At 43.1% G+C, this 25,862-nt stretch overlaps 1 long non-coding RNA gene across 1 annotated transcript; it reads right to left on the bottom strand.

Annotated features, from left to right (window-relative positions):
• Positions 1 to 15,630: 15,630 nt before the first annotated feature.
• Positions 15,631 to 19,421, bottom strand: LOC141021221 (uncharacterized). Its single transcript, XR_012181508.1, has 3 exons — positions 19,046 to 19,421; positions 17,625 to 17,702; positions 15,631 to 16,034 (listed from the first exon to the last, which is right to left on the bottom strand). It is a non-coding gene; the product is annotated as an uncharacterized lncRNA (long non-coding RNA).
• Between the last annotated feature and the right edge of the window lie 6,441 nt (positions 19,422 to 25,862).

Genomic DNA, 25,862 nt, shown 5'->3' on the forward strand with positions numbered 1-25,862 from the left:
TCGCCATTTTCGAAATTACCTGAAAACGGCTAGAAATCAGAGAAAACTATCAACATGAAACTTTTTCGCATTTTCCTTATTGTTTCAACGGTATATTATTTCCCCATTCCGGTAAAGTTTGTAGAAATTACAGCCGTTTTTAGTCATTTTCAAAATTGACTTAAAACAGTAAGGAACTGGGAGAAACAATATATACGAAAAAGTTTCGCATTTCCTCAAGCTTTCCAACGCTATATCGTTTGCTGCAATCGGACGTACGGTTAAAAAATAGATCAAAAATACGAACTCGCTGGAACTTGTACCGTTTTCTAAATTACTCGTAAACCGTTCAAAATTATAAAAAACTTTCTACATGAAAAAGTAGCGCATTTTCATAAGAGTTTCAACTCAATATCATTTGCCTCAATTGGATTAGCCGTTTAGAAATGACATCGAAAATACGAACTCAGCTGTTCGGTTTGCGAAATTAGATAAAACTTTCAACATGTGGAAGGAGCGGTTTTGGAGGAGCTTTCCAATGCCATATTATTTGACTCATTCCGATAAACGGTTTACAAATGCGATCGAAAATATGATTCACGTTTTTTGTATGAAGAAAAAACTGTTTTCAAAACTGCTCTTAAACCGCTTACATTTTGCAAAAAATTTAACTTGGGTCATGATACTAGTGTCCATAGCTTTCCAACGGTCTATCGCAAGCCCCATTTGGGCAATGTTGGCGGAAGTTCAACGTAGCACTGGGAGAAGTTCAGGTCGAACTACTCAGGCAGTAAAATTGCAAAAAACGCAATTTCATCACGACTCGAGAGCAAAATCCGCCAACGAGCGAGATTCCTATTTAAAACCAGCATTTAGTTGCTAAAAAAGTTTCTAAATTACACTAACATCATATAGAACACGACTAATAAGAATAATTCGTGGGGGAAGCCACGATTGCGAAGATAGCCCGAAGGTCGGGTTCGTACAGAGGGAAGTTCAGGCGCGTTACTCAGGCAGTTCAGGTTGTGATCAGAATATTATTCTGATCCCGTGATCAGAATAGTGTTTATGTATGTATATATATACATATATATATATATATATATATATATTGTTGTTGTTCTGTATGCAATCCCATCGCACAACACACGTCTTATTAGCAGCAATTGTCTGTGTTATTATCGGTCTTCGCACACATTTCTGATTACAGACCTGTTTGCCACGTATCACACACATCTTGTTATGTTAAACCGTTTATGTTCTCTTGTCTCAACGCAAACAGTTCATCGGAGTGAACTGTATTCCGTATATCGCACACACCTTGATCTGGGACCGTTTCTTTTGTGTTGCCTAATCACAAACAGTTCATCCGAGTGAACCGTATGCTGTATATCGCACAAACCTTCATCTAGCTACCCGTTTTTTTGTTCCTCCTCATCACAAACAGTTAATTGAACTAAACCGTATGCCCTGCATCGCACACACAACTAAAATCTGAACCGTGTTTGATGCATCCGTCATCGCAAATGTTTTGCACCTCTTTTGACGGTTTTTTACACCACCGTTTGTGATTATTGCATCGCACATAGTTTCGTCGAAGATTCTCTGATCGTAGTGTCACGTTAGCAGCATCCTGCAGTAGTGCGCGAGCTCCGAATACACTAAGGGTTTGGGTATTTGACCCGAGTTGGCCATTGGCCTATACGCACTAACTGCCACGCGGGAACAATTATGGGTACTCGACGTCGTACGATTCTTCCGAAACCTCTGTCAGACGTCCAGTTGAGCATTGTGGCATGGTTGGATCGTGCCATCCAGGAGAGAGGTGGCGCTGGCATTCCCCATGCACACAACAATCAGGAGTGCAAAGGGCGATGGGCCCAAGACCCCTGAGCACTTAGGATGTAGACCGGCGGGGAACTCTCTGCGGAGCCTAGGTAGGACTACGATGTGTTAATCTTTCGAGGCCGGGCATGACCCAGGAAAGTGTGCCCGGCCAAAGTAATCAAGCGTGTTGGGTAATGTGGTGCACCCTGATACGTCTCCAACGTATCTATAATTTTAGATTGTTCCATGCTGTTATATTATCAATCTTGGATGTTTTATAATCATTTTATATCATTTTTTGGTACTAACCTATTGACATAGTGCCAAGTGCCAGTTGCTGTTTTCCGCATGTTTTTTACATCATAGGAAATCAATACCAAACGGAGTCCAAATGCAATGAAATTTCACGGAGAATATTTTTGGACCAGAAGACACCTAATGGGCCCTGGCTGCGCTTAGGGGGGTGCTTCGAGGAGAACACAACCCACTAGGGCGCGCTAGGAGGCCCAGGCGCGCCCTGGTGGGTTGTGCCCACCTTGGGTGCCCCCCGGACTGCCTCTTTGCTCTATAAATACCCCAATATTCCCAAAACCCTAGGGGAGTCGACGAAATATTGATCTAGCCGCCGCAGAGTCCAGAATCACCAGATCCAATCTAGACACCATCTCGGATGGGGTTCACCACCTCCATTGGTGCCTCTCCGATGATGCGTGAGTAGTTCTTTGTATTTCTTCGGGTCCGTAATTAGTAGCTAGATGGCTTCCTCTCTCTCTCGTTGAATTCTCAATACAATGGTCTCTTGGAGATCCATATGATGTAACTCTTTTTGCGGTGTGTTTGTTGGGTTCTGATGAACTTTGAGTTTATGATCATTTCGGGTGGCTCTCTGATGTCAGGGGAATATTTGAGAACTTATAGAGGCGGAATTAGGTCAAGAGGTGCCATGAGGGGCCAACAAGCTTGGGGGGGTCCCTGGGACGCACCTCCCGAGCTTGTCGCTCCCTTGTGACTCTTCAAGTCTTCTGCCAAATCTTCTAGGGTCTCATCGATCCCAACAAACACACCGCAAAAGAGTTACATCATATGGATCAATAAGAGACCATTCTATTGAGAATTCAGAGAGAGAGATGAAGCCATCTAGCTACTAACTACGGAACCGAAGGTCTACAAAGAACTACCCACGCATCATCGGAGAGGCACCAATGGAGGTGGTGAACCCCATCCGAGATGGTGTCTAGATTGGATCTGGTGGTTCTGGACTCTGCGGCGGCTGGATGAATACTTCGTCGACTCCACTAGGGTTTTGGGAATATTGGGGTATTTATAGAGCAAAGAGGTGGTCCGGAGGGCACCCGAGGTGGGCACAACCCACCACAGCGCACCTGGGCCTCCTGGCGCGCCCTGGTGGGTTGTGCCCTCCTCGAGGCACCCCCGGACCGCCTCTTTGCTCTATAAATACCCCAATATTCCCCTCCTGGCGCGCCCTGGTGGGTTGTGCCCTCCTCGAGGCACCCCCAGGCGCAGCCAGGGCCCATTATGTTCCTTCTGGTCCAAAAAAATTCTCTGTGGAGTTTTGTTGCGTTTGGACTCCGTCTGATATTGCTTTCTTGCAATGTAAAAAACATGCGGAAAAGAACAACTGACACTTGGCACTATGTCAATAGGTTAGTACGAAAAAATGATATAAAATGACTATAAAATGATTATAAAACATCCAAGATTGATAATACAACAACATGGAACAATAAAAAAATATTGATACGTTGGAGACGTATCAGCATCCCCAAGCTTAACTCCTACCCGTCGTCGAGTAGGTAAGTGATAAAAACAGAATTTTGGTTGTGAAATGCTGCCTAACATGTCATATCATATTCTTTTCTTTATAGCATGGACATTTGGACTTTTATATTTTTCAAAGCAATAGTCTAGTTTTGACATGATAATTTAGATACTCAAGCATATCAACAAGCAACCATGTATTTCAAAATATCAACGCTAAAATAAGTTATCCCTAGCCCATCATGCTCAACCATTGATCCATTCATGAAACACACTCGCATATTAGTTACACCCAATACTTAAGTACGATCATATTTCCTCCTAGTTGGTGCTTTTATAAGAGAAGATGGAGACTCAAATTCAAAATAAAAATTGCATAAAGTAAAAGAAAGGCCCTTCGCAGAGGGAAGTAGGGATTTGTAGAGGTGCCAGAGCTCAAAGCGAAAAATAGAGATAAAAACATTTTGGGAGGTGTATCCATCCCACCAAAAATGACTCAGGGTTCCCAACACTTTCCATGCTAGATATATCATAGGCGGTTCCCAAACAGAAAATAAAGTTTATTCCTTTTTCCACCATACTTTCACTTTCCATTGCTAGCCGTATCCACGGTTGCCCTCCATACCAACACTTTCCAAGGAATTTATTATTTGACAACATAAAGTAAATTCATTTTTTTCATTTCGGGACTGGGCATCCCTAAAACCTTTGCCTTACTCTCGTGCAATGACAAGTGAATAAACACTCATCGTGAGAATAACACATCCAGCATGGAAAATATTAGCCACCCCTCACCGCTCCGCGAGCGAAACGAACAGACAAAAGAGAAGTTTATTTTGAAAATTAGAGATGGCACATGCAAATTTGCATAAAACGGCAAAAGAATACCGCATATAGGTAGATATAGTGGACTCATGTGGCAAGACTGGTTTAAAGGATTTTGGATGCACACGTAGAGATCATACTTGGTGCAAAATGAAGGCTAGCAAAAGATTGAGAAGCGACCAACCAAGAAACGGATAATCTCATAAGCAAGCATTAAGCATAAATAACACCGAATAATGCACCACAAGTAGGATATAATTTCATTGCATGACTATTGACTTTCGTGCTTGCATAGGGAATCACAAACCTTAACACCAATATTCTTACTAAAGCATAATTACTCATCAACATAACTCACATATCACATCATCATATCTCAAAACTATTACTAAGAATCAAGCTTATTTTATCCAATGATCTTCATGAAAGGTTTTTATTATATCCTTCTTGGATATCTATCACTTTGGGACTAATTTTCATGTGTTTCTTTTCATAAGCTCAAACAAATATAAGTGAAGATCATGAGCATATTTTTTCTTTCTCTCAAAATAATTTAAGTGAAGCAAGAGAGAATTTCTTCAAAATTGTACTAAATCTCAAATAAATCTAAGTGAAGCAAGAGAGCATTTCTTCACAAATACTAAGCACACTGTGCTCAAAAAGATATAAGTGAAGCACTAGAGTAAGTCCATAGCTCATAAAAAAATTAAGTGAAGCATAGAGAGCAATTCTAACAAGTCATGACATAATTTTGGCTCTCCCAAATTGGTGTGTCCAGCAAGGGATCAAGACTTAAAACACAAAATAAAACAAACAAAGACTCATATCATACAAGACGCTCCAAGCAAAACATATATTATGTGACGAATAAAAATATAGCTTCGAGTAAAATACCGATGGTCGTTAGAAGAAAGAGGGGATGCCACTCGGGGGCATCCCCAAGCTTAGTTGGTTGCTCATTTTTGGATAATAGCTTGGGATGCCGAGGCATCCCCAAGCTTAGGCTCTTCTATCCTTTATTCCTTCATCCATCGTAAGATAACCCAAAACTTGAAAACTTCAATCACACAAAACTCAACAAAACCTTCGTGAGATCCGTTAGTATAAGAAAGCAAACCACTACTATAAGTACTGTATCAAACCAATTAATATTTTCTTTTTGCGTTATATCTACTATATTCCAACTTTTCTATGGCAAAAAACTCATCAAAGAAAACCATAGAGCCATCAAAATAAGCACACAACGAAAAGAAAACAAAATATGTCAAAACAGAACAGTCTGTAGCAATCTGACTATTTTGAATACTTCTGTAACTCCAAAATTCTGCAAAACTAGGACGACCTGGGTAATTTTTATATTAATCTTCTGCAGAAATAATTGGCATTTTATCACGTTATGGTGATTTTTAAAAATTATTTTCGTGAGTGCAAAAGTTTCTGTTTTTCAGCAAGATCAAACAACTATCACCCAAGAAGATCCTATTTGTTCTACTTGGCAAAAATACTAATTAAAACACAAAAAACACAATCATAACAGTAGCATAATTGTGCTAACACTCAAGAACAGAAAGCAAAAAGCAAAAATAAATTTTATTCATTGGGTTGCCTCCGAACAAGCGCTATAGTTTTACGCCCTTAGCTAGGCATAAGATTTCAACGATGCTCACATGAAAGATAATAATTCAAACACAAAGAGAGCATCATGAAACATGTGACAAACACATTTAAGTCTAACATACTTCCTATGCATAGGAATTTTATAGGAAAACAAATTATCGAGACAAGAAACATCTAGCACATGCAAAGGAGAGGAATAAAGCATTGACAATCTCAACACAACGAGAGGAAACTTAATAACATGAAAATCTCTACAACCATACTTTCCCCTCTCATAATAATTATATAGGACCATAATCAAATTCAATAATATAACTATGATATAAAATTTTCTCTTTATGATCCACATGCATGCAAAGTTGACACTCTTCCAAAATAGTGGGATTATCATCAAATAAAGTCATGACCTCTCCAAGCCCACTTTTATCAAAATTTTCGTAAGATTGAACACTCTCCAAATATGTGGGATTATTTTTAGCTAAAGTTGACACGCTTAAAAACCCACTTTTAATATTATAGCAAGCATATTCATCATGAGGTTTAAATAAATTTTCAAGATCATAAGAATCATCACCCCAATCATGATCATTGCAATAAGTAGTGGAGATGACAAAACAAACATCCCCAAGTTTGGGGTTTTGCATATTATTAGCACAATTGACATTAATAGAATTTATAGTAAAAATTTTGCAATCATGCTTTTCATTCAAGGAGCTATCATGAATCACTTCATAAATTTCTTCATCACAATTTTCAGATTCACGATTCTCAAGCAAAACTTCATAAAGATAATTTAGTGCACTCAACTCACTAACAATTGGTTCATCATGATTGGATCTTTTAAAAAGATTAGCAAGTGGATGGGGATCCATACCAATAGATTTTTAGCAAGAGAAGATGCAAGCATACAAAAGGTACATGGTCACACAAGCAAACAAGAGATCTGACGAGAAAACGGCGAACGAAAAAGAGGGGCGATAAAACGGAAATTTTTTGTGAAGTGGGGGAGAGGAAAACGAGAGGCAAATCGCAAATAATGTAAATTGCGAGGAGATGATATTTGTGATTAGGAACCTGGTATATGTTGAAGATCCTCCCCGACAACGGAGCCAGAAATTCCTTTTCATGTTGAAGCTACATCGGTATTTCCCCAAAGAGGAAGGGATGATGCAACACATCGGCGGTAGGTATTTCCCTCAGATAAGAAACCAAGGTTATCGAACCAGTAGGAGAACCAAGCAACACAACTAAACAACCCTTGCACACAGATAACAAATCCTCGCAACCCGACGTGTTAAAGGGGTTGTCAATCCCTTCTGGGGTACGATGCCTCAAGATAGGCAAACGGACATGAGATAAATTTGTAGTAGATTGATAGATCGAACGCAAAACAAAATAAATAGAAATGAAATGCAGCAAGGTATTTTTTATTTTTGGTTTAATAGATCTAAAAATAAATGCAAGGAAAAAGTAGATCGCAAAGGCAAATATATGAGAAAGAGATCCGGGGGCCGTAGATTTCACTAGTGGCTTCTCTCAAGAAAAATAGCAAACGGTGGGTGAACAAACTACTGTTGGGCAATTGATAGAACTTCAAATACTCATGACGATATCCAGGCAATGATCATTACATAGGCATCACGTCCAAGATTAGTAGACCGACTCCTGCCTGCATCTACTACTATTACTCCACACATCGACCGCTATCCAGCATGCATCTAGTGTATTAAGTTCATGGAGAAACGGAGTAATGCAATAAGAACGATGACATGATGTAGACAAGTTCTATCTATGTAGAGATAGACCCCATCATTTTATCCTTAGTAGCAACGACACATACGTGTTGGTTCCCCTTCTGTCACTGGGATCAAGCACCGTAATATCGAACCCACTACAAAGCACCTCTTCCCATTGCAAGATAAAAAGATCAAGTTGGCCAAACAAAACCAAATATCGGAGAATAAATACGAGGCTATAAGAGATCATGCATAAAATAAATCAAAGAAACTCAAATACTTACATTGATATAAAAAGATAGATCTGATCATAAACTCTAAGTTCATCGATCCCAACAAACACAACGCAAAAGAGTTACATCATATGGATCTCCAAGAGACCATTGTATTGAGAATTCAGAGAGAGAGAGATGAAGCCATCTAGCTACTAACTACATACCCGAAGGTCTACAAAGAACTACTCACGCATCATCGGAGAGGCACCAATGGAGGTGGTGAACCCCATCTGAGATGGTGTCTAGATTGGATATTGTGGTTCTAGACTCTACGGCGGCTGGATGAATATTTTGTTGACCCCCCTAGGGTTTTGGGAATATTGGGGTATTTATAGAGCAAAGAGGCGGTCCGGGGGGCACCCGAGGTGGGCACAACCCACCAGGGCGCGCCTGGGCCTCCTGGCGCGCCTTGGTGGGTTGTGGCCTCCTCGAGGCACCCCCAGGCGTAGCCAGGGCCCATTACGTTCCTTCTGGTCCAAAAAAATCTCCGTGGAGTTTCGTTGCGTTTGGACTCCGTCTGATATTGATTTCCTGTGATGTAAAAAACATGCAGAAAACAACAGCTAGCACTTGGCACTATGTCAATAGGTTAGTACCAAAATATGATATAAAATGACTATAAAATGATTATAAAACATCCAAGATTGATAATATAACAGCATGGAACAATAAAAAATTATAGATACGTTGGAGACGTATCAACCTCTCCTACCACGGGTCCTGTTCATCCAACCCCCACCGAGAACTGTTCATCCAACCCCCAAGAACGGTCACTATTCATCAAGAGGCAGCAGCTGGTTCGATCGGCTTCAGTTAGCAGTAGTAGCGAAGGAATCGCTCGGGTTTAGTTAACAGCCAAGGGATCAATCGCTCGGGTTCAGTAACGTAGCTAGTGCAATCGCTCGGGTTCAGTAACGTAGCTAGTGCAATCGCTCGGGTTTAGTAAGCGCATGCCTCGCTCAGGTTCAGTTAGAGCCCAACGCTTCGCACACACACCCGTAGTGTATGAGAGAAACGCGGAAACCTCCGTGCATCGCTCAGCCCCGACCATCCACCAAAACCGGAAACTCCCTGAAATTTTCTTCGCCCTAGCTTCTACCACAGCTTTTTGTCATGGACGGGCCAAAGAATGTCATGCAGGTGCGTCCCCGGCCCGCCTAGGACGAAAAGCCCATTTTTTGTCATGATTTTTGTAATAGAAGTAGGAGCCCAGCACATCTACGGTGATACGTGCTTTTGTCACAATTATCGTCATAGAAGTGTCATAAGCATGGCATAATTTTTTTTGTTCGGCCCAAAATGATAAAACAATTCCTGCTCGTCCTCGAGTAGGTAAATGATAAAACAATTTTTTTGATGTGGAATGCTACCTATCATGTTCATCTGGCATGAATATAAAGTTCCGAATGATTCAAAGCAATAGTCTATAGTTTGACATAAAAACAATAATAATAAGGCATACCAACAAACAATCATGTCTTTCAAAATATCAATGCTAAAGAAAGTTATCCCTACAAAATCATATAGTCTTGTCATGCTCCATCTTCTTAACATAAAGTATTTATCATGCACAACCCCAGTGTTAGCCAAGCAATTGGTTCATACTTTTTAAAGCGCTTCAGCTTTTTCAACTCTCACGTAATACATGAGCGCAAGCCATGGATATAGCACTATGGGTGGAATAGAGTATGATGTTGGAGGTTGTGTGGAGAAGACAAAAAAGAATAAAGTCTCACATTGACGAGGCTAATCAACGGGCTATGGAGATGCCCATGAATTGATGTCAATGCAAGGAGTAGCTAGGCATTGCCATGCAACGGATGCACTAAGAGCTATAAGTGTATGAAAGCTCAAAAATAAAACTAAGTGGATGTGCATCCAACTTGCTTGCTCATGAATACCTCGGGCATTTGAGGAAGCCCATCATTGGAATATACAAGCCAAATTCTTATAATGAAAAATTCCCACTAGTTATATGAAGATAAAGCATAGGAGACTCTGTATGAAAAACATGGTGCTACTTTGAAGCACAAATGTGGAAAGAATAGTAACATTGCCCCTTCTCTCCTTTTCTCTCCTTTTTTTCTTTTTTTTGTTGGGCTCTTTTTGGCCTCTTTTTGTTTCCTCACTTGGGACAATGCTCTAATAATGAATATGATGATCATCACACTTCTATTTACTTACAACTAGAAAGAAAGTTACAACTCGATACTAGAACAAAATATGACTCTATATGAATGCCTCCGGTGGTGTACTGATACGTCTCCAATGTATCTATAATTTTTGATTGTTCCATGCTGTTATATTATCATTATTGGATGTTTTACAATCATTTTATAGCAACTTTATATCATTTTTTGGGATTAACCTATGACATAGTGCCCAATGCTAGTTGCTCTTTTTTGCTTGTTTTTTACTTCGCAGAAAATCAATACCGAACGGAGTCCAAACGCAGCGAAACTTTTTGGAGATTTCTTTGGTGCAGAAGACACACGCTGGGCCAAGGAAGTACCAGAGGGGGCTCTGAGGAGAGCACACCCCACCTGGGCACGCCTGGGGGCCCAAGCGCGCCCTGGTGGGTTGTGCCCACCTCGGCCACCTCCCGCACCGCCTCTTTGCTTTATAAATACCCCAAAAATCCAAAAACCCTAGGGGAGTCGATGCAACACAATGCCAGCCGCCGCAAGTTCCAGAAACCACAGATCCAATCTAGACACCATCACAGAGGGGTTCATCATCCTCATTGGTGCCCCTCCGATGATGCGTGAGTAGTTCATTGCTCTAGACCTACGGGTCCGTAGTTAATAGCTAGATGGCTTCCTCTATCTCTTTTGATTCTCAATACAATGGTCTCTTGGAGATCTATTCGATGTAACTCTTTTTGCGGTGTGTTTGTTGGGATCGGATGAACTTTGACTTTATGATCAGATCTATTTTATCCATGAAAGTTATTTGAGTTTTGAGCTCTTATATGCATAATTGCTTATAGCCTCGTATTTCTTGTTTGAATCTTTGGTTTAGTTAGGCCGGCTAGATCGATTTTTCTTGCCATGGGAAGAGGTGCTTTGTGATGGGTTCGATCTTACGGTGCTCAATCCTAGTGACAGAAGGGGACATTCCATGTATGTATAGTTGCTATTAAGGATATCAAGATGGGATCTATTCCTACATGAATAGATCTTATCTATATCATGTCATCGTTCTTATTGCATTACTCCGTTTTTCCATGAACTTAATACACTGGATGCATGCTGGATAGCGGTCAATGTGTGGAGTAATAGTAGTAGGTGCAGGCAGGAGTCGGTCTACTAATCTTGGACATGATGCCTATATAATGATCATTGCCTGGATATCGTCATAATTATTTGAAGTTCTATCAATTGCCCAACAGTAATTTGTTTACCCACCGTATGCTATTTTTCTCGAGAGATGCCACTAGTGAAATTTACGCCCCCCGGGTGTCTTCTTTATCATATTTGCCTTCGAGATCTATTTTTATTTGCTTTTATTTTCAGATCTATTAATCCAAAAAACCAAAAATACCTTGCTACAATTTTTTATTATTTATTTTATCTCGTGTTCCCATGAGATCTATTTATCCAATCTACTACAATTTTATGTATATTTTTACCCGGGAGGGATTGACAACCCCTATTTCACGTCGGGTTGCAAGTATTTGTTCTTTGTGTGCAGGTACTATTTACATAGTGTTGTGTGGTTCTCCTACTGGTTCGATAACCTTGGTCTCATGACTGAGGGAAATACCTACCGTAGTTGTGCTGCATAATCCCTTCCTCTTTGGGGAAATACCGATGTAGTTCAAGCCGCGTCGTGTACCAGGATGTGCAATGATCTAGCGTAACATGTATACAAAATACGAACGGTGGCTGAGCCACAAATACTATGTCAGCTATATGATCATGCAAAGCAATATGACAATGATGATATGTGTCATAATAAAACAAAACGGTGGAAGTTGCATGGCAATATATCTCGGAATGGCTATGGAAATGCCATAATAGGTAGGTATGGTGGCTGTTTTGAGGAAGATATAAGGAGGCTTATGTGTGATAGAGCGTATCATATCACGAGGTTTGGGTGCACCCGCGAAGCTTGCACCACAACTCAAGGTGAGAAAGGGCAATGCGCGGTACCGAAGAGGCTAGCAAATTGCGGAAAGGTGAGAGTGCGTATAGTCCATGGACTCACATTAGTCATAAAGAACTCACATATTGCAAAAGTCTATTAGCCCTCAAAGCAAAGTACTACTATGCATGCCCCTAGGGGGGAGGTTGGTAGGAGTTAACCATCGCGCGCCCCCGACCTTCACGCAAAGGAAGACACTAAAAAATAAATCATGCTCCAACTTCCTAGCATAACGGGAGACCATACGTGCATGCTACGGGATCACAAACCTTAAAACCAATATTCTTACTAAACCACAATTACTCACTAGCACAGCCCGCATATTACCACCTTCGTATCGCAAAACTATTGCAAGGAATCAAACTTATCATATCCAGTGATCTACATGAAAGTTTTATTATATCCCTCTTGAATACCTATCATATTAGGACTAAATTCATAACCCACATTAATTGCCATTACTATTATCCACTCTCAAAAAGATATAAGTAAAGCATGAGAGTGCAAGTATTTCTTAAAAATAAAACCACCACCGTGCTCTAAAAGATATAAGTGAAGTACTAGAGCAACTGCCTAGCTCAAAAGATTTAAGGGAAGCACATAGACTATTCTAACAAATCACGAATAATGTGTGTCCCTCTCAAAAAGGTGTGACCAGCAAAGATGATTGTGACAAACTAAAAAGCAAACAAAGCAAAGACTCATATAATACACGACGCTCCAAGCAAAACTCATATCATGTGATCAATAAAAATATAGCTCAAAGTAAAATTACCGATAGTTGGTAGAAGAAAGAGGGGATGCCTTCCGGGGCATCCCCAAGCTTAGATGCTTGGGAGTGTTTGAATATTACCTTGAGGGTTCCTCGGGCATCCCCAAGCTTAGGATCTTGCCATTTCTTATTCCTTCATCCATCGTGATCTCACTCAAAACTTGAAAACTTCAGCACACAAAACTCAACAAAACCTTCGTGAGATCCGTGAGTATAACATTTTATTATTGCATTATACCTAATGTATTCTAACTTCAACATGGCTTATACCCCCCGATACAATCCATATCAAAACAAGCAAACAACGCAACGAAAATAGAATCTATAAAAACATAATAGTTCGTAATAATTCGAATAATGACCATACTTCTGTAACTCTGAAAATTCTGAAAAATCAGGAAAACGTGGCCGATTTGTATATAAATCAAGTGTAAAAATATCAAAATTTTATCACTTTCTAGCAAATTTTAACAATTCTGCTACTGGACGCAAAAGTTTCTGTTTTTTCACAGAAACAAAGCAACTATCATCCAAATCATCCCAAAGGCTTTACTTGGCACTGATACGTCTCCAACGTATCTATAATTTTTTAGTGTTCCATGCTATTATATTATCTGTTTTGGATGTTTTATATGCATTATTATGCTATTTTATATTATTTTTGGGACTAACTTATTAACCTAGAGCCCAGTGCCAGTTTCTGTTTTTCCTTGTTTTTGAGTTCTACAGAAAAGGAATATCAAATGGAGTCCAAACGGAATAAAACTTTACGATGAATTTTCTTGGACCAGAAGACATCCACGGAGCTTGGAGGCCAAGTCAGAAGAGTCCCGAGGACTCCACAAGCCTCGAGGGCGCGCCCTAGGGGGGGGGGGGCGCCCCCTAGCTTGTGCCCCCCGGGAGTCCAACGACCCCCTCTGAGTTCTATAAATCCTCAAATATTCCATTACCAACAGAAGTGTCCACAAAAATACTTTTCCGCCACTGTAACCTTATGTCCCGTGAGATCTGGCATCCCGCCGGAGGGGGATTCGATCACGGAGGGCATCTACATCAACCCTATTGCCCTTCCAATGAAGCGTGAGTAGTTTACCACAGACCTACGGGTCCAGAGCTAGTAGCTAGATGGATTCTTCTCTCTCTTTGATTCTCAATACCATGTTCTCCTCGATGTTCTTGGAGATCTATCCGATGTAATCTTCTTTTGTGGTGTGTTTGTCGAGATCGATGAATTGTGGATTTATGATTAGCTTATTTTTGAATATTATTTGAACCTTCTTTGAATTCTTATATGCATGATTTAATATCTTTGTATTTCTCTTTGAATTATCGGTTTGGTTTGGCCAACTAGATTGGTTTTTCTTGCAATGGGAGAGGTGCTTAGTTTTGGGTTCAATCTTGCGAGATTTCACCAAGTGACAAAGTAGGGGTAGCGACACACGTATTGAATTGTTGCATCAAGGGTAAAAAGATGGGGTTTTCATCATATTGCTTGAGTTTATCCCTCTACATCATGTCATCTTACTTAAGACGTTACTCTGTTCATCATATTGCTTTATGTCATCTTACTCTAGATGCATGCTGGATAGCGGTCGATGTGTGGAGTAATAGTAGTAGATGCAGGCAGGAGTCAGTCAACTTGACACGAACGTGATGCCTATATCCATAATTATTGCCTTGGATATCATCATAACTTTGCGCTTTTCTATCAACTGCTCGACAATAATTTGTTCACCCACCGTATTACTTGCCTTCAAGAGAGAAGCCTATAGTGAAACCTATGCCCCCCGGGTCTATTTTCCTTAATATATTTTCAGATCTATATAACAAAAATACCTTGCTGCAATTTATTTACTTTTACGTTTTAGTAATCATTTATATCTATCTCTATTAGATCTCACCTTTGCAGGTGACCGTGAAGGGATTGACAACCCCTTTATCGCGTTGGGTGCAAGTGTTTGATTGTTTGTGTAGGTGCATATATTGGGGACTTGCATGTTTCTCCTACTGGATTGATACCTTGGTTCTTAACCGAGGGAAATACTTATCTCTACTTTGCTGCATCACCCTTTCCTCTTCAAGGGAAAAATCAATGCAAGCTCAAGAAGTAGCAGGGGGAATTTCTGGCGCCAGTGCTGGGGAGATCTACATCAAGCCTACCAAGTACCCATCATAAACTATCATCTCTTGCATCACATTATTTTCCACTTGCCTCTCTTTTTGCTCTCCCCACTTCTAAAACGATTTCACAAAAATACAAAAAGATTTTCCTTTTCATTTGCCCTTCTTCCGTTCGTCTTTTCGTTTGCTTTTTGGTTGCTCGTGTGTTAGATTGCTTGCTTTGTCACGATGTCTCAAGAAAATACCAAGCTATGTGATTTTTCCAATACTAATAATAATGATTTTATTAGAACTCCGATTGCTCCCACCACTAGTGCGGAATCTTGTGAAATTAATGTCGCTTTGCTGAACCTTGTTATGAAAGATCAATTTTCTGGCCTTCCTAGTGAAGATGCCGCATCCATCTGAATAATTTCATTGAGTTGTGTGATATGCAAAAGAAGAAAGATGTGGATAATGATATTGTTAAATTGAAGCTATTTCCGTTCTCACTACGAGATCGTGCTAAAACTTGGTTATCATCTTTGCCTAAAAATAGTATTGATTCATGGAATAAGTGTAAATATGCTTTTATTTCCAAGTATTTTTGTGACGCCCTCGATTCAATTGTACACTAATCATACACGCAAATGTGTACGATCAAGATCAAGGACTCACGAGAAGATATCACAACACAACTCTAGACACAAATTAAAATAATACAAGCTTTATATTACAAGCTAGGGGCCTCGAGGGCTTGAATACATAAGCTCGAATACAAAAGAGTCAACGGAAGCAACAATATCTGAGTACAGACATGAGTTAGACAAGTTTGCCTTAAGAAGGCTAGCACAAAAGTAGCAACGATCGAAAAGGCAAGGCCTCCTGCCTCGGAGCCTCCTAACTACTCCTGGTCGTCGGCGGTCTCCAAGTAGTAGTAGGCATCGACTGTGGCATCTAGCTCCTTGGCTCCGACATCTGGTTGTATCAACCAGAAAGAAGAAGAAAGGCGGAAAAGGGGGAGCAAAGCAACCGTGAGTACTCATCCAAAGTACTCACAAGCAAGGATCTACACTACATATGCAACATTATCAAAGGAAGGCTGTATATGTGGACTGGGCTGCAGAAATGCCAGAATAGAGGGGAGAGCCTAGTCCTATCAAAGACTAGCATCTTCTGGAAATCACCATCTTGCAGCAACAGGAGGGAGTAGAGTAGCATAAAGTAAAGTAGTAGAAGTGCTATCAACCTCGGCCAGAGATCCTTTCTCGACTCCCTGTGAGAAAGCAATCCCAGAGCCATACTAACCATTTCTCATCACAATCCAATTCTCATCACAAGTATCCAGTTCTAGTTGTATTGATCGGGATACAACTCCAAGTGTCCGTTACCATAGGACAGGCTATCGATAGATGTTTTCTTCCCTGCAGGGGTGCACCAACTTACCCACCACGCTCGATTAACTCCGGCCGGAGACACTTTCCTGGGTCATGCCCGGCCTCGGCCAAACAATACGCCGCAACCCGACCTAGGCTTAATAGAGAGGTCAAGCACGCCGGACTAAACCTATGCCCCCAGGGGTCATGGGCCATCGCCCCGGGAACTCCTGCACGTTGCGAACGCGGCTGGTGAGCGGACCTAGCTACCTCCTTAAAAAAGGCAGGTGCTTACCAGTCCAACCCGGCGTGCGCCGCTTAGTCGCTGACGTCTATTAAGCTTCGGCTGATGCATACGACGCAGAACGCCCATACTATGCCCACGTGATGGTTAGTGCTATCAGGCCAGAGGCCCCTCGGATCAAATATCCAAATCGTAGTGGATTAGGAACGCGCGGTAACAAGCAGAGACTCACGAAAGATGTGACCCCGTTGCCCCGTCTCGAGGACTTGCGGCAAGGGCTAGTAATGCCCGACCACGCCTCGTAATTATCTCACGGGCACCCTCCAGGGCAACCCGTCTCCACATCACTCGCGGGTACCCCTAAGGGTCGACCCGCCTTTCCAAGTAACAGTGGTAAAGTCCAAGTATCCGTGTGTCCAAATATCAAGGGAAAACCCGAGGAATCACCCCCGGTGAATTCCACTCGATGTAATCATCAAGGTGAACGTAAGAGGAACCACCCCCGAGGTTCACACTTGAGGGGTTGCACGACAGAGTCGTATCGGAAGTGGTTAAGGCGGAATCACCCTCGATGACCACGACCGAATAGCTACACTACAGGATTAACATCAGAAGTGCTGTAGAGGTCTCACCCTCGGCACTCGATAGTAACCGGTAGTGTCGAGCAACTAAGGGGAAAGTGATGTGCGGTGCCAGGGCCTGGTCTTCGATCCCGTTGATCGGGTCTTCAATGATGAAGCAGGGGCAACAAGGACAAGGTGGGGGTCAATGATGGATCACTAACCAACATATACTAAGCAGTTTAGGATAAGCAGGTAGGTAACAATAAGCAGGTTACAAAAGCAGGCTATGCATCAGAATATGATCAAACAATAACAGTAGCAAAATCTAATGCAAGCATGAGAGAATGGAATGGGCGATATCGGGATGATCAAAGGGGGGGCTTGCCTGGAAGCTCCGCTGAAAGGGAAGAAGGGTCGTCGGTGACGTAGACAATCACAGTGGCACCGACAGCGGTCTCGGGGTCTACTAGAGAGAAGAGGGGGAATAAACAATAAATATGAAGCAAACATAGCATCCCAATTCATAACATGGCAACACGCGGTGCTAAAGGTGACCGAACGCAGTACTACACGTTGGAGACGGAGAGGGAACACATCCGGAGAGGCTTTCCCGGCATTTGGTATTTTCCGGACAGATGAAAAGAGGGGGACGGTTCCATGTTCAGCATGCTAGGGGCATGTGACAGATGAACGAACCGCGTATTCGGATTCGTTGGATTTTTCTGAGCAACTTTCATATAGAAAACATTTTCATCCGAGTTACGGTTATTTTTATATGATTTTTCAAAGTTTTAAACATTTCGGGAATTAATTAATAATTAAACTCGAATTTAAGCAAAAAGGCAGAATAGGCTGGGTGCACCCGGTGCAGTGCACCCAGAGTCGCGCTAGTGGCTGACAGCGGGGCCAGTCAACTGCCCAGTCAACAGTTGACTGGTCAGTTTGACTAGTCAAAGAGGGTCTAGTGGGACCCGCATGTCATTGTTTCTGACTCTAGTAGGTTAGGTAATTTTGTTTAATTAACAGCGGGGCCCATTTGTCATTGAGTTAGTAGTCTAACTAATGTAGACAATTAAGTTAATTACCCTAATTAGTGGGAGGGGTTATGCTAATGGGGGAGTTAGCATCCCCCAAATTAAGCAGGGCCGGCCAGAGTAGGCAACGGCCAGGCGGCCAGCGGGGAAGCACGCACGCACGCGCGTAGGCTGAGGAACCCAGCCCGGCCGGTGGCGAGCAGCGGCGGGGGCGCCAGCCGGTGGATAGAGGTGCGTGAAGCGCCCGCCGGCGCGGCCCCGGCTCGGCCAAGCGCGGCCGGGCGCGACCAAGTGAGCAACGCAGGCAGGGCGGCTGGAGGCGGGCGTAGGCAGCGGCGGGCTGCAGCAGCGCTCGGGCGCCGGCCGGAGGCAAGCTACCGCGGGCGGCAACGGCGTAGGTAGGGGAGCAGCGACCAGCAGTCGGGAAGCAACAGCGGCAAGTAGCAGCAGCGTAGCAGCGGCAAATAGCAGCAGCAAACAGCGGTAGCAGCAGGCAGTATGCGGCGTAGCTAGGAGCGACAACAGTAGCACACGAACAACAACAACAGCAGGGCGGGTGGCAGCAACAAAGGCGGGTGCGCACGGAGGGGAAGCAGGGCGCGACCAGCATGGGCGGGCTCGCGGCCAGGGGGACAGGCGGACGAGCCCCGGCCACGCACGCAAAACAGGCGGGGACGCGGTGAGGGCAGCAACGTGTTCGGGCGACGGCGGGGACGACGGCGGAACGGACAAGATTCAAGAGGGAGAGGAGAGGAATCAGACGGGGGCTCACCGAGGAGTGCAGGGGCGAGGTCGGGGTGGCCGGGGCTGGTCGGGGATGCGCAGGTCAATGGCGAGATGCAGCGACCGTGGCGGAGATGCACGAGGCTAGCGACGGCGAGACAGCGTTTTGGCCTCCATCCAGAGGCAGGGACGATGTAGACGAAGACGACGAGGCCGATGGTCAAGCTCCTAGGCGCCCGGGTCGACTGTGGCCACGAGCTTCACAACGGTGCGGCCATGGGGGTCGCAGACGACGGTGGGTGTGAACGGGAAGAGGGAGATGGGGGCAAGTGAGGGGAAAGTGGGTGTGCTAGGGTTCGCAAGATGGGAGGTCGATGGCGTCTTATCTATCGGGGGGAATGTGGGATGGCCGACACGCATGCCTAGCGGCGGCCATGGTGGCTGGATGTGTGCCACGACCTCGGTCTTGTACAGGGAAAGGGGATGACCCCCATTGGGCTGGGCCAGTGCATTGTAGCGGTTGGGCCAAAATGAAAATGAGACTTTTCTTGTGCCTGTTTTGTATTTTCTCAGACGTTTTATATTTTAGTTAGTAAAATGACTTTTCTTGTACATGAAACTTCACAAATAAATTACACACAATAATTCTAGACCACACACAAAGTTTCACAATGTTTGGAAAAGCATAAATATTTGTTTTATTTTGAAAAGGCCAAAATATTTGCTGATGGGCCATTTATTAATTTCCTAGGGCATTTTGGGAATTCAGAAGAGGTTGGTTTCAACATGACAAATGATCAGGGGAATTCTTAGAATAATGCAAACATTTTATTTAGCATATTTCAGAAGTTTGAAATTTGACTTTAATTTGAATTTAAAATTTGGACTGGATTTGAATCAAAGTGATATTAGCAACAGTAACAATGATGACAAGGCATCATTAGAAGGGGATTACTGTAGCTGAACTATCGGGGTATTACAAATCTCCTCCACTACAAGAAATCACGTCCCGAGATTTAAGTGGGGAAGTAAAGAGTAACTTCAGGTGAACTGACCCTTACAGGGTCAATTGTCTGGTGAACAATGCAGGGAATGTGACAGAAGTATCTCTCGAGTTGAAATTAAGAAAACGTCGAGAGCAAAATATGAAGGTACCATGAGAAGTTTTAACGGGCAGGCAATCATTCGATGCCTAATCAAAAGGTGAATGGGGGTCAGAGCAAAAACAACAAAAATTATTGCGTCTGATACTAGAATAGATCACAAGGAAGGTGGCTCATGAATTACATACGAAGGCAAGTGAAAAAGGATACTTCGGAATCAAGGATGTACAGGAGTCAGGTTTAGATCCTGTGGAACTGTGGGTTATGGGCCCACCATGTGGTTCAAAAGTACGAAGGATGCTAACATGTTGCACGATCATGGTAGCAAGGCATGGTAGAGGATAGCGTGTCAGTTATGTTGGCAACAATATTGGTACCAAGGGCGAGGGACGAAGAGAACCATTTTCCTGCTTGTTGAATGAGGCAGACCAATAGGCAAAGTTCTCGTCCATCGGGGGTTACCAGGATGTTGTCAGCAATAGTAACAGGGTCACACTGACAGAGTTGTAAACCGAGGTGTTTCCATAAGCAGGGAATTATTTCTGCTTATAACATATATAGATCACAAGAAAGGTTAAGCAAACCAATGGAAAGGAAAATGCGTTTATACACAAAATTTAGGAGTGTAACTTTTCCCAAGGAAAAGTAGAGCATGATATACATGTTAGATCAACAAGTACATCACCATTTGGATAAAGGGGCAAGGGAATTCATGATGTTATCAATACAACGGTGTTTGGATAATAGAGCAAGAAACATTTGGCAATGCACTTCCAATGTTCTTGTTGTTGTTCGGCGTACCACAGTCATGCTTCGAGGTAACATTAACATGGTGTTTCAAGCAAGATTGAATCTGCAGGTCACTAGAAGTACAAAGGAATAATTCCAAGAATGCCAAGGAATGTAAGATATAATCAAAACATGACCAAGTCTGTATTGGCAGGAAGTCAAGGATGGTGTCGATGACAACACGAATCATCGATGGGCAGGGATGGTATTTCTCCTCAAGAATTCGATTGATATCTTAGAACAAGGAAGTATATTGATGGTGATCATGACCAATTTGTCGAGAGGCTCTATGAAGATGCCATCGAGCAGCAACGACATCAAGCAAAAGGAATGATGAAGCAAAGGCTATTGGAACCACGCATATGACACAAACTCGGATTCAAGCTTGTTGTTCAAGGTGGAATGATAAGATGAGGAAGATCGACGTAAGCTTCGCTCATCGTCGAAAAGTTGTCCTCCGGGAATAAGGACCAGGTAGCACAGTTAAAATTTAGCACGATAATGATATAGCTAATCAGGCTAGGAAGGACTTGAAGGATTATTAAACTCGTAAGCAACAAAATTACTTAGAGTTGTTGAATTCAAAGAGCGGAACCGATTCACTCATTGGTGTTCTTGAGTGACTAATAACTCAGAACCCGGGGAAAATTGGAATCGATGAGAAGCACTACTAGAAGAAGACTCACAGGAAGCAACACAGATGTTAGATATTCTCGAGATACCAGAGGGTAATACTCGAAGGTAGAGTAGAATAGATGCTTGACAGGTGAAACGATCTGCAGAAGACAAGTACTTTAACTTGTTCGAGAAATGGGATCAAAGAAGAACAATATGGCCAGAACCATGATTGCAAAAGATCAAATCCCAGAGACCGGATGATATTATATCAAGGAAGTTATTATTACAAGAAGCTTACATGATAGGATATACATCGTGTCCATGGGCATGAACAAAAGTTCAAGGCCGACTCCCACTCTTCAATGCATAACCTCTCATTCACTTCTCGCCTTCGATGGAGTTGTAATGTTGAAAGTTATTTGACAAAACACCAGAAGAGTAAGACTCGTTAAAACTCTCGGGTTCAAACGGATTAGGGGAGGCATAGGTTCGACCCATAGAGGTATCTTAGGAACCTATTCCACAAACTTAAGAAGTAAACAACACAAGCTCGCAGAGCATGGTTGACAAAAGGAGAGGATACAATTTACCAAAGGCATTATGTATCTCGGAAAGGACTTCACGAGGTTCTTTGAATATGAAGGACACTGTCGGATGATAATCCAATAATGGATTTGGCGGACCGCAAGGAATCCGATGTGAGTGTCGATGTTCAACGAAAAGAAGAAATAACGCAATGGCATCGGATTATAGGGACATCTGGATAATTTCAAAGCTTAAATACAAAGGAATTATGATTTCCATATCGGGGGGATCAAAAGCAGAGGCTCTGATCAATAGATAAGTAAGTTGAATAAACATATATCGACAATCAATCTAGGTTTGATTTGCCGAGAACCAGCCATGTCCAAAGTGACGTCTGAGCCAAAAGGACGAACTCTAGTTTTGAGTGAGGATTGCGAGCATCTGCAACATATTGAATCGACGGACTCAAAATGCTAGTGACAAAGGATGCCAATAAGATTACTAGACTTATGGGATTAACCATAATGCAAGCAAGCAAGAATTTCAACAACAATAGGCTACTGAGGATTTTCGGAAGATCAAATGGTATTTCGAAGACTTTTGTGAAACAGATGAACAACTGGGGATGAGCGGGTACAAGATAAGTGCGAGGAATTATCAGAAGGGGTATTCATGTGGCAAAGAACTGCAAGGCAGTAGACACAGTATTCTCGGAACAATAGAGAGAATTTCGGGGTATCTTGTAATAACAAGATCAACGAGGAATGATTGTATGAATGGCAAGCGTACGCGGTTATTCACAGGGGTTTATCGATGGAAGGGAATTGCGAAAGCATTGGCACAAAGTCTCGAGATAACAACACAGAGTATCTTCAAAATCTTTTGGTGAAGCAAGCGATCATCTGGAATGAGGGGCTCTCCAGGAGGAAGTATTTACGAGAACCTAAGGTTAGAGTTTGCAAAATCATTTAACCTGAGTAGAAGAGAGATCAGAGTCCCAGAGTATAGATGAGGAGTAAAAGATCCTAATACCACCCAATGGCTACGTGGGCCCGTAAGACACACAGCCAATGTTAGTAAAAGTTTTTCAGTGACTAGACTCAACTTCGGCCAAGGAGTTGAAAAGGGGGCTACCTACAGGCAGTCGGCTCTGATACCAACTTATGATGCCCTCGATTCAATCGTACACTAATCATACACGCAAATGTGTACGATCAAGATCAAGGACTCTCGGGAAGATATCACAACACAACTCTAGACACAAATTAAAATAATACAAGCTTTATATTACAAGCCAAGGGCCTCGAGGGCTCGAATACATAAGCTCGAATACACAAGAGTCAGCGGAAGCAACAATATCTGAGTACATACATGAGTTAGACAAGTTTGCCTTAAGAAGGCTAGCACAAAAGTAGCAACGATCGAAAAGGCAAGGCCTCCTGCCGGGGAGCCCCCTAACTACTCCTGGTCGTCGGCGGTCTCCACGTAGTAGTAGGCATCGACAGTGGCATCTGGCTCCTCGGCTCCGACAACTGGTTGTATCAACCGGAAAGAAGAAGAAAGGGGGGAAAGGGGGAGCAAAGCAACCGCGAGTACTCATCCAAAGTACTCGCAAGCAAGGATCTACACTACATATGCAACATTATCACAGGAAGGCTACATGTGGACTGGGTTGCAGAAATGCCAGAATAGAGGGGGGAGCCTAGTCCTATCGAAGACTAGCATCTTCTGGAAACCACCATCTTGCAGCAACAGGAGGGAGTAGAGTAGCATAAAGTAAAGTAGTAGAAGTGTTATCAACCTCGGCCAGAGATCCTTTCTCGACTCCCTGCGAGAAAGCAATCCCAGAGCCATACTAACCATTTCTCATCACAATCCAATTCTCATCACAAGTATCCAGTTCTAGTTGTATCGATCGGGATACAACTCCAAGTGTCCGTTACCGTAGGACAGGCTATCGATAGATGTTTTGTTCCCTGCAGGGGTGCACCAACTTACCCACCACACTCGATTAACTCCGGCTGGACACACTTTCCTAGGTCATGCCCGGCCTCGGCCAAACAATACACCGCAACCCGACCTAGGCTTAATAGAGAGGTCAAGCACGCCAGACTAAACCTATGCCCCCAGGGGTCATGGTCCATCCCCCGGGAACTCCTGCACGTTGCGAACGCGGCCGGTGAGTAGACCTAGCTACCTCCTTAAAAAAGGCAGGTGCTTACCAGTCCAACCCGGCGCGCGCCGCTTAGTCGCTGACGTCTATTAAGCTTCGGCAGATGCATACGACGCAGAACGCCCATACTATGCCCACGTGATGGTTAGTGCTATCAGGCCAGAGGCCCCTTGGATCAAATATCCAAATCATAGTGGATTAGGAACGCGCGGTAACAAGCAGGGACTCACGAAAGATGTGACCCTGTTGCCCCATCTCGAGGACTTGCGGCAAGGGCTAGGAATGCCCGACCACGCCTCATAATTATCTCGCGGGCACCCTCCAGGTCAACCCGTCTCCACATCACTCGCGGGTACCCCTCAGGGTCGACCCGCCTTTCCAAGTAACAGTGTTAAAGTCCAAGTATCCGTGTGTCCAAATATCAAGGGAAAACCCGAGGAATCACCCCCGGTGAATTCCACTCGATGTAATCATCAAGGTGAACGTAAGAGGAACCACCCCGAGGTTCACACTTGAGGGGTTGCACGACAGAGTCGTATCGGAAGTGGTTAAGGCAGAATGACCCTCGATGACCATGACCGAATAGCTACACTTCAGGATTAACATCAGAAGTGCTGTACAGGTCTCACCCTCGGCACTCGATAGTAACCCAGTAGTGTTGAGCAACTAAGGGGAAAGTGATGTGCGGTGCCGGGGCCTGGTCTTCGATCCCGTTGATAGGGTCTTCTATGATGAAGCAGGGGCAACAAGGACAAGGTGGGGGTCACTGATGGATCACTAACCAACATATACTAAGCAGTTTAGGATAAGCAGGTAGGTAACAATAAGCAGGTTACAAAAGCAGGCTATGCATCAGAATATGAGCAAACAATAACAGTAGCAAAATCTAATGCAAGCATGAGAGACTGGAATGGGCGATATCGGGATGATCAAAGGTGGGGCTTCCCTGGAAGCTCCGCTGAAAGGGAAGAAGGGTCGTCGGTGACGTAGACGATCATAGTGACACCGACAGCGGTCTCGGGGTCTACCGGAGAGAAGAGGGGGAAGAAACAATAAATATAAAGCAAACATAGCATCCCAATTCATAACATGGCAACACGCGGTGCTAAAGGTGACCGAACGCAGTACTACACGTTGGAGACGGAGAGGGAAGACATCCGGAGAGGCTTTCCCGGCGTTTGTTATCTTTCGGACAGATGAAAAGAGGGAGACGGTTCCATGTTCAGCATGCTAGGGGCATGTGACAGATGAACGGACCGCGAATTCGGATTTGTTGGATTTGTCTGAGCAACTTTCATATAGAAAACATTTTCATCCGAGTTACGGTTATTTTTATATGATTTTTCAAAGTTTTGAACATTTCTAGAATTAATTAATAATTAAACTCGAATTTAAGTAAAAAGGCAGAATAGGCTGGGTGCACCCGGTGCAGTGCACCCAGAGTCGCGCTAGTGGCTGACAGCAGGGCCAGTCAACTGCCCAGTCAACAGTTGACTGGTCAGTTTGACTAGTCAAAGAGGGTCTAGTGGGACCCGCATGTCATTTCCTCTGACTCTAGTAGGTTAGGTAATTTTGTTTAATTAACAGCGGGGCCCATCTGTCATTGAGTTAGTAGTCTAACTAATGTAGAAAATTAAGTTAATTACCCTAATTAGTGA

This window comes from Aegilops tauschii, chromosome 1 (assembly GCF_002575655.3).
Source record: "Aegilops tauschii subsp. strangulata cultivar AL8/78 chromosome 1, Aet v6.0, whole genome shotgun sequence".
Taxonomy (NCBI): domain Eukaryota; kingdom Viridiplantae; phylum Streptophyta; class Magnoliopsida; order Poales; family Poaceae; genus Aegilops; species Aegilops tauschii.